At 44.1% G+C, this 10,427-nt stretch overlaps 1 pseudogene; it reads right to left on the bottom strand.

Annotated features, from left to right (window-relative positions):
- Positions 1 to 220: 220 nt before the first annotated feature.
- LOC146188428 (5'-3' exoribonuclease 2 pseudogene) lies at positions 221 to 2,487 on the bottom strand (annotated as a pseudogene).
- Positions 2,488 to 10,427: the final 7,940 nt, after the last annotated feature.

Consider the following 10,427-nt stretch of genomic DNA (forward strand, 5'->3'; position numbering starts at 1 on the left):
CCTACAGCGTTTCGCTATTGCCGCAGGCCACTGCATAACATTTCAGTGTGTACGAGCTCACTGTGGCATTAAAGCCAATGAAAAAGCCGATGAAGCGGCTTGTCGAGGCCACCAACATCAAAGATACATTCGTACCTTCTTTGCAAAAATCTGAAGCATCGTAACTGGCTAAAAGATTTGCTTTCGAAATAAAGTACCTTCATTGGAGCTTGCCGACACATCACTGCCAATTTTCAGGAACATCTTCCAAGCCTTAAATAAGAGAGCGCACGTCATCTTTTGGTCCAACTGCATTATGACTCAACAGAATTTTGCCACCAACTCCACTGAAGTACTTGGGCTTCAAGTCAAACTGTCTGCTGTAGTATTTGGAGTTTTGTACAGGCCCAGAAGGACGCTAAAACCGCGGTGTCCCTTGCGAACATATATGACATCATGTCCTCGCGAGTTGCGTTTCATCCTGAGAAAGCAGCGGGTAGACAGTCTGCATCGTTTCGAGGAGCAGCTTCGCGTCCACGAATAGTAGCAAGACCACACCGTGCCAGGCACAGTTTTTGCTATTCAGGTGAGCCTTAAAGTCAGTCGGGTAGAAGTTGATGATGGGCGAGTTCGGGTCATCCACGAGATCAGGTCATGGCGTGGGAAAGCGCTGCTTGCTGGCTGCCAGAAATACTCATCAGCGGCTCCATGAGTCAGCTGCTCTAAAGGTTGAGTTCCTCGTTCGAACTCAATCTTCAGGTCTCCAACATCGATGAAATTCAATGCAAACGGTGTGTAGTGGCAGGAAAGGAACCACTTCCAATATGCACAGCCCTAATAGTAGTAGCGAAGAACCCAGCAGAGCCCCTCAACGTAAGCAGCCGCCACATCATCTCGGAACGCAACGTTGTCAGGACGGATGTGAAATTTGGAAATTTGGACACACAGTACCGTTCTCGCTACCCATCCTCCCAGAGACGCACTTCATCGTGCGGTTCTTCCTCTTCATCCGAGCTGTCCCTTTAGTGCTTCTGCTTCCCGCCACAAACGTCATTGTCGCTGGAGGCGGGTCCGAGCATGAACTCCAGACAGCCCTTGGCATGACCACCTCCGCCGTTAATGACGTTTCTACGATGTTCCTTCCATTCGAGACTCATGTCGTAGGCCTTTCGCTTAACATTCTGCACAGCGGACACGTACTGCCCAATAATGACTGGGGCAAACCGCCCACCAGGCGTCCATGCCGGCCTGGCCTTTGATTCAGCCATTTTAATCCGGTTCTTCGTTTTCTTCATCTGATGCTTGACATTGAGCTTGTCCTGCTGGCGATGCTTGCAGATTTTATCTTCAGCCTCCCCATGCTCTGACATAATAAATGCACCCGGTTCAAAGCGACAAAGCCGTTCTCAGTCAGGTAAACCCTATTCTGTACACAGCTTTCTTGTACAACTTGACCAGCCTGTCTACTGCACTATCCCTTATTTTCAAATATAGGTGAGGAAGAAAGTCGTTTCCCACAAAGAAGCGCATGAACAAAGACCCTCTAAATGTTGAAATCGAAAGGAAGGTTGTCCATACGAAGCTCATGTTCAAGATACTCGGGCAAAATACTCTGTTTCCGCTCCAATAGGTTTCTCGAGCTCGTCAAACTCGGCCACGTTTTTCATGGCCAGGCCCTGGTAGTCATTCATTTTTTGTCCATGTTCTCCACAGAGTTCATAAGGCCTGCTTTGATTGGGCTTGAGTTCTTCTCGAATGATGGTGAGGTTGGGTTCATGGGTGGCTAGCGCCAGCATGATTAGCTCAGCATCAGATCCACAGAGGCAATGGTGAGTGTTGGGATAATGCTTCGGAATGAATCTTTGCCTTTGGATAAAATCCATTAGTTGTGCTCCCCCTCGCCACGCACCTTGGCATCCTTGTGAACCGCTTCAATGTTCTTTCAGCCTGGGTCATTGTTACGACGGTCCTGAATGTAGCAATGGAGGCATTTTGAAAAGCTGTCCCTAAATAGTGTGCCCTATGTGGTGCAGTTGCTGTTGAAGTGCTCGCTCTTGACTTTCTCGGGGGGCAGGGGCACTCCCCGATACTGCAGCTCCACGCGGAGGCGGCTCATGTCTTCACCCTTCTTTGCAGACTCCTTGGAGGCCCGGAAACAGTGCGAGGGTTGCTGCTTCATCTTATCCCGTGGAGTCAATATATCAATAGCGATGTAGAGTAGTCGTCGGGGCCGAACAACGCTGCAGATAGGGTATATGCACTGGAAGATGGCCACCATCATTTCACCTTCGTTTATAGCGCTGCTTTGTTCTCTAGGTGACAGCAAGAATGTATGATGCCATACATGCAGAAGTACAAGTTATCAGATTCCACATCATTCAGATTCGGTTTAGTCGTGTACTCGGGAATTTTGACGACCCCAAGAATAAGTGACTTTTCTTCAACACATTGCGTAACAATAGATGGACATTTCCTACTTAACAATCTGAAGAAGGCTGGGACTCCCATCTTTTATCCAACTTGCTTCTTTAGGAGCGCTAATTCTACCGGTGTTTTCTGCAGGCCCCAGCCGAAAGACTGATGGGCCGCCGCACAAGAACGAAGCTACCAGTACTTGACTGCCATCTCGAGCCAAATACTAATCCCACCGAAACCGTCCGAAGCCTTCTACTAGCCATTGAAAGCAGGCAATAGAAGTACCACAACACGTCTGTCCCACATCTCTCAGACCTACGCACAGCAGTCCAGTATCCATCTACGATAATTTGCACAGAACCCGGGCGCCAGCAGTGGTGATAGGCAAGTCAAACAGGCCGCGATCCTACATAATGGATGCTAGCAGTAGACTACTGCGTCGCACAAGAGAGCATCTATTTACTAGAAACTCAGAAATGCAAGACTCTTCACCAAATGGAAACGACGGGCGATACGTCGACTCAGCAGGCAATGTCTGAAGCCGATCTTCGTCGAAACCCTTGACAGCGCAGAGAGCCATGCGTTTTCCTTTTCCGGAACGCCGATCATAACTTTTTTTTCGGTGAAAGGAAGATGTGGCTTTCCATTATGAGGAAAACAGTATGAAGATTCCGAACGGCATCCTCAGAAACCTATATCTGCCGTACGGGGTACTCATTGTACATGTAAGTGAGCTCGGTTTGTCGAACTTTAATTGGGGCTGAAACGTGGAGGCTAACCAAGGGAGTTCTACTTAAGTTGAGGACAACCCAGAGGGCTATGGAACGAAAAATGGTAGGGGTAACATTAAGAGATAGGAAGCGTGCAGAGGGGGTCACAGAAATAACTCAAGTTACCGACATTCTAGTGGAAGTTAAGAAGAAGAAATGGGCATGGCCAGGACATGTAGGGCGAAGAGAGGATAACCGATGGTCGCTTAGGGTAACAAACTGGATTCCAATGGAAGGAAAGCGTAGCAGGGGTATAACGGATGTAAAGGTCTTCCAAAAGTTCGGGGAGCTAAATAAGCCCAGTTTCACAATCTTTGCATCAGGGTCAATAAAAAGCCATGGTCGGGAGCGTGAAACGCACATCCTAACTCTCCTTTAAAGGTGAGGATGATAGTAGCGATGACAATTATTTCATGTGAATGATATTGAGAGCAAACTCGATGCACCCGGTGTAATGCAACACTTAGTATTTCATATTTATGCAGTGTAGATTCCACAGTGCTCTCGCAATTTTAGAGCGTAGCTTTTGAGCCTGTTCCTGCCTTTCGCGCCATCGCCATACTGAACGAACTCCCAGAGCATAGGCTCAGCATCGCCGCCGTCAGAATCCAAAGGTGCGGGTGGCCGAACCAGAGGCCTACCGACACCGCCGTCGAGATGATCTAGGATTAGGCGTTGTTGAAAGAAAGTCTCACCACCATCAAAGAAGTCGTGAACTTCCTGCGGCTTGAATTAACCGCCCATCGATTGACACCAATGTTAGTAGTGGGGGACGTTTTTGTAAACACAGAGACGAACAGGAATTTCTTATCACTTATGCGGGAGAACATCCCGTTCCTCTCGTTCGTAAACCTCCCATGGCTGTGAAAACCTCGCTAGATACTTGCATAGACGTCTTCTTTGAGAACAATGCATTGGTGCAGTAGGTCGAGCATATATCCGCATATTTCTCACAGGGGAAAGCTTCGTTTATGAAATTGAAGAACTGTTAATGTAGCGTTCTTAAAAGAAGGAATATATCTGAAAATAATGAAGTTGTCTGTAAATATAAATATGTTTTGCTCAAATTCGGCGCTTCAATCTATCAAAAAGCTAAAAACAATTGATGAATTGCACTAAAATTTCGCATTAGGGCAACATAATAGCATCAAATGTTTTCCTAAGTATGTCACCCGTAACATGCCACACTGGTCTTGCATAGAACAGTACGACGTGCTCTTAACCTACCTGACCCATTAAAAACCGCTGCAATTCCTGAAAAGGGCGGCTTCGCTTCGCCTGCCGGGAAATGTAACGCCAATGCTTTTATTCGCTCATACTGTCGGCGTTCGTTCGGCCACACTATAACAATGAAATGACATCATGATCACTACATCAAAAGACTAAATACCTGTCTTAATTGGGAATCGAACCGATTCCTTGGACCCCAGCCCAGTGCCTTAACCAATTGCGCTACGCCCGGGATCGTGAAACACACATCATAATTTCTAGTCATTTTCATAATTCTTTAATCAAGTCTCTAGTCAAGTCATTGTCATCCTGACGATGATGACATTAGCAATGATAATTACAGAGCACTTATTGGACAACTAAAATGAGAAGAAACCTGACACACCGTCTTTACAAGCTACCCTTAGGCTTCCGCATTTCTACATTGTAGATTCCACCGTTCCCTCAGACGTTTTTTGTATGAATGTTCCGTAGATTATATATCTACATCGCGAGCGTAACTGCGATAGATATGATCAAGGGGTATGTAAATCTGGGCGTCCGCAGATGGTCGGCAGTTGTCCTGCATTGTCTGGCTGTAGCTAGATATTGCTTGGCTCATTGCCACCCTACATGGTTTTCCTCAGTACGTAATAAGCATCTCGGGTGTTCCGTGCCCAAGCAGTGTACGCTTGACGAAAACCTTGACCACTTCACTTCTAGGCGGGGCTTTTTCAGCATAGCGAGTGTTGGAACCAGCCAGTGGGTGGGGTTGTCGAAACGTCTCGTACGTGTTGCGAAAACCTATACATTCTTCTCTAACAACACCGAATGACATCAATCAACACCCCTTGAATTGTTCTTTAGTATCCTTAAGTGTCGATTTTAGTGTCGACTAGGTTAAGTACTTAAGGGTATGTTCAGCACTGCTTTCAGGTTGGAGACCTTGAAGTCGGCAGCTGGCTCCGTAGGCTAAATACGCGTCCACCGCTAAAAGCAGAGCTCTGCCTTAATAATTTGTAGGGGGAGTCCAGGGCACGGAAGACATCCCTTCTACCAAATGAGTTGCGGAGGCGACAAAGTCAATGACAACAAACGACGAGCTTGCCTGACACTTCAATCTACTCTATATTGAGCTGAGTAGTGCCCGCCAAGGAAGTAAGCAAATAGGCGTCTACTATAGTGGCAAGCAGAAATGCAAAGTGCATGAAATTTCAGAACTATCGCTACTCACGGCAGCGTGGAATTTCAATTCCCACAAGAACAGAGATTTCCGTCAATGGCACCTAGAACAATTTGGAACAACGTGAAAGCAGTCTCATAAGGCAGCGACACTGGCAAAGAAATCTTCAGATATCTTATTTTACAAAAGTATAATAAAGACTTGAATGCGTAGCACAGTGCTAACGAAAAAAGGAAAACAACTTGGAGTTTTTACCCAGATCTTTCTCCTTGTTGCGAATGTATTCATAAGGCAGCGTGTCACAAGCAGTTGGCAGCAACCAATAGGATCAAAATGAGGACCGCACTCGAGAAAGGCAGGAATCAAGAGACTACACAGCTTCTACTTGTAGTTGAATACCCAGGCCACTAAACAATAGAATGGCGGGAAAGTTGTTTGGCCGTACTTCTTTGATACGAAGCTGCTGCGTTCCATGGCCTTAGCCGTATACGAACCAGTAAACTGCTATATTCGTTTTAGTGTATTTCTGGGCTAAAATAACTGCTGAAACATGCCTTTGCCGACACAGAATCCATGGCACAAATCTCTTAGTGCAACCGGCCTCGGTAGACAAAAGGTTGCGGACCCAAGATCTCATTTTTGAGGTATCGTGGGCTGATTTCAGCCTCTTTTTTCCTCACAATGAAAGTATGTGAAGACAAACTGGTAACCCCATAGCCACAACAAAAGCGTTTTTTGCACTACTTATCACTGGCATGTTCACCCTAATAATTACTATCTAGTTACTCTTAATGGTAATCTGCTGGCAGTCATATCCATTCCTGGCTTAGGTGTGCCTTTGTGCTCCTGACGCGTTGACCGCATCGTTAAATTCTTCTACGGTGAGATCTTAGAGGTATAACTAAACAAACCTGGATGCCTACAAAGCGGACGTGGGTGCCTGCAGAATACATGATGTTAATTTATCGGTTTAGGAACAGCCGTAAGATTCTGTAGACAAGAACGTAGCCCAAGAATCGTATCGCACTGGGTTTCTCCGCTAACGTACAACTGACTCTCACGAAGGTAGCGACCTGGCATAAGGCACTGCTGTACTCTATAAGTGAAGGTTCTCCACTCTAAGGTGTTGCCTATACTTTAGCTTTTAATAATACATGTGACTGATTACCATTAATGGGTGACGAGAACAATGTTTGAAATCATCATAATGTTACTTTGTGAAAACTTTTTTGAGCTCATTAAATGGAAAATAATATGTTCCCCAAAGCTTTAAAAGCTTTGGGGAACGATAAGTTTTGTTTCAATCTAAATTCGCATTTCTCTCGTGGTAATTGCTCTAATGGGAGATGGCACCAGCACAACAGCAGCACGACCGCCACCCGCCTTCGTTTCTGGTAACTTGGGCGGTGGTTGCAGGACGCATCATATTTGGCATAGAGAAGCTGACGCGGGCGGACTCATCCATGTTGGCTCCGCTATGCTCGGCATGTCAAGGCATTGCGGAGACGCATCCCGCCAGCACATTTTATCCAGCTTCAGAGATTTCAGCTGGCCTGACTTGGGTGAAAATCAGTCCGTAACCCCGCCGTTCAACATTTCATTCTAGATTTATTAGCGTGTTTTATTGCAAAATGGCGTTGTTGTTTTTGTAGCTATACATGGGGGGGGGGGGGAATGTTGTCACCATGTGTATTTCCTTTCTTACCAAGAGCCCGGCCCAGCGTATTCGGCGTGTCTCTGCAGCCTACATCATGGGCTGGGATCGGCTGTGTGAGCAGTGACGCGGAGAACGCAATTACTCTCTATTACACCACGCACACAAATCATACGGGAAAATATCGATTCAAATGTACCATCTTTGCCAAAAGTAACCAGGCTCCGTGTTTCGCTTCTCAGTCGGGAAGCCGAGAATTTTTGACACTTCTGAAGCTGTACATTAGTGCAGAGGAAAGGCGTGTTCCACTCCTCACTTCTCAACAAGTTCTGATCCTCTGGAGATCAATGTTGTCCTTAGAATATAAGCGAGAAACAAGCCATGCAGCCTGGCTACTTTCGATAAAGACGGTACACGGTAGCGCAAAACATCTTTCTGTGGTTTTTCCATCACGAAGACTTGTCAACGCTTATCCGAATATGACTCTCCCTAACAACTAGAATTCTAACCAAACCAAATATAATTACATAATCACAAATTCTCTTCCGCCATTCCGTACAGATTGAAAAAAATCTTTTCCTATTTTATGCTACCACTGTGATAAAACGAATGTTCCCTATAGTTACATTGAGTTGAGAAAGTGGTATTTGTTTTCACAATATTCTGGAAGTACTTTTCTTCATTTCAAATTGCGATAATAAATTATTTTTCCTAGACAGCACAAAATACTCAAAAGCTTACATCTTGCTATTGTCAGTGAATCCCTGCGCATCTGCCACCTTTTCTTGAATCACGTTAAAATACTTTATACACCACTCGCACTGCTCTCAAACGATTCAATCAAATCCAGCGTCTCTAGAAATTCTGAATCCTTCAAGGGATCAAGGTAAGCTATGTGACGCCATGTCAATGTTTCACTTAGTCTGCAATGCTTTTCATGTTATGGCCCTACACACTTAAAGCTGCCTAAGAAAAAGCATCAATGTTGCTTCAGTCAAGCTTACATCTTGCTATTGTCAGTGAATCCCTGCGCATCTGCCACCTTTTCTTGAATCACGTTAAAATACTTTATACACCACTCGCACTGCTCTCAAACGATTCAATCAAATCCAGCGTCTCTAGAAATTCTGAATCCTTCAAGGGATCAAGGTAAGCTATGTGACGCCATGTCAATATTTCACTTAGTCTGCAATGCTTTTCATGTTATGGCCCTACACACTTAAAGCTGCCTAAGAAAAAGCATCAATGTTGCTTCAGTCCTCTTTGTGTCTATTAGAGTTTAGTAACATTTTGATTTCTCTCCATTTTTTAAATTTCAATACGCTTACAAAAGGACACTGAGTAGCAAGCGTTGAGGATACACAAGAATCGTTTACACGGGCACTGATGGCATAGATTGCAAAACATTACCGCTATGGTCAATCTCCAATGCTTGTGAACTGCGGAAGTCCAATCCTACTCGCTCGTGAACTGATTGTACCTCGCTGAAAAGCGTACAGGGCCATTAACATGCACTGACAATTTTCTTCTAATGCCTAAATCTTAGCTGATTCATTGTCCTTGTGAGGACTTTATTTTTGAGCACAAATACTAGTCCTCCAAGCTTTCGCTGGCTGTAATTGGCTTTATCCTTCCCCAGAACTACACAAACAGGGTTCCTTAAAAACTTTTATCCGTCAGTCCCGTATTCCCTCCGCAATGTGTCCGAAATCTTCTGGAGGCCAGCCACCTGCCTCCATTAAACGTCTCCTCTCTGTACCATTTTGAAACGCCTCATGAAGCGTTTGAGCAGGATCGTGGTGACAGGCTCAAAATGCCTCATCGTACTTTAGGGGTCGATAGCGCTCCTAGATTTTTTTGGCATTTCTTTGCTATCGATTGTCATGATATTTCCATTCTTTTTCTGCACGATTTTGTGAGAAAGATCAAAAGGACAGAATAAGAAACTATTGAGATAATTCTGCTTGTCTGCTTGTCTGCTTGAGAATTTCTACTTGTCGATTAGTTCAGTTTTACTCGGATTGCTTCTTGGGAGAGAATAATAAAGCTCTATACGAGTATACTTGTCTCCATGAATTTATCTTCACCATTTTAATCAGGCTCCGTTCGGGATCTGAAATGATACATACAACTAACAACCTAACATTGTCAGCTAATCAAAACTTCACATTTCATGGAAACCTTAATGCTCAAAGGCTAACAAAGACTTTTTATTGGATTGGCTATTTTGCTAGCTTAGAAACAAGCAAAAGTGCGCGCAGAAAATTATGTAAATTCTTCTGCTTCCATACATATTTGAGACAATAATACTCCCCAGAAGTCCACAAATAGGGTTACTTCTTGAGAACTTAAATCCGCCAATCTCGTATTCCTTTCTCAAGGTGCCCGAACTCTGAGGAAAATTGTTTTTTATTCGGTATTTAATACCTGAGGTGCGTATATATCCGTGTAACGCTAAAAATGAACGCACCGACGTGTAGAATTTCGAAATTCGTCTCATTTTAAACAACGAAGGCGGAAATTTTATTGTTAACGCGAGTTGCACATGACTCATAAACAGATCATTTTCTGATTTACCCTTTGCAGTTTTGACGGGCTATCTTATGACCACCTAATTTGTAGCCAGGAGAAAAAACACACCACACAAAACAAATTTGATTCTTCGTATCGGAGTCTTCTCTTATTTCTCAGCACACAAAATTAGTCTTCATTAGAATACTTGCTTCTAGTCTGTACCATGAAATTATTGAATAAGATTGTAGATTTGCAAGTTAGCTTCCAGCCTGAGCGAAATGCTGTGGAGATGCACTGGATTTTATAAACATTTCTCTAAATCTAATTTTCTGACATGCGACTAATAATTGGGCAGCGTTGGGGTGTGTATGTTTTAAGCTTAAAGGGCTCTGTCTCTTTCTTTTCTATCATCATTGACGGAAATATCCTATTTCAATAAAGAATTGTTCTAACCCCGTTTTAAAAATCGAACCGCTGGTTTGGAAGCTGTTCCTCTAATCAGAGTAGAGGACTGTGTCCTTTTTAGGTATGTTCGTTTATTGCTGGTTCCATTGTATCAGTGCTATACTTAATAAATAAAACCCTGCAACTATAAAAGATTGTTGCAAACTATCACTAGACTGTACACAATCTCCACGTCCTGATATATTTACTGAGCATTTCAAAATGCTAACTTTTTAATATATATGGAATACTTAGCACA

The sequence above is a fragment of the Amblyomma maculatum genome, chromosome 5, assembly GCF_055883805.1.
Source record: "Amblyomma maculatum isolate TAMU_Amacu chromosome 5, ASM5588380v1, whole genome shotgun sequence".
NCBI lineage: Eukaryota > Metazoa > Arthropoda > Arachnida > Ixodida > Ixodidae > Amblyomma > Amblyomma maculatum.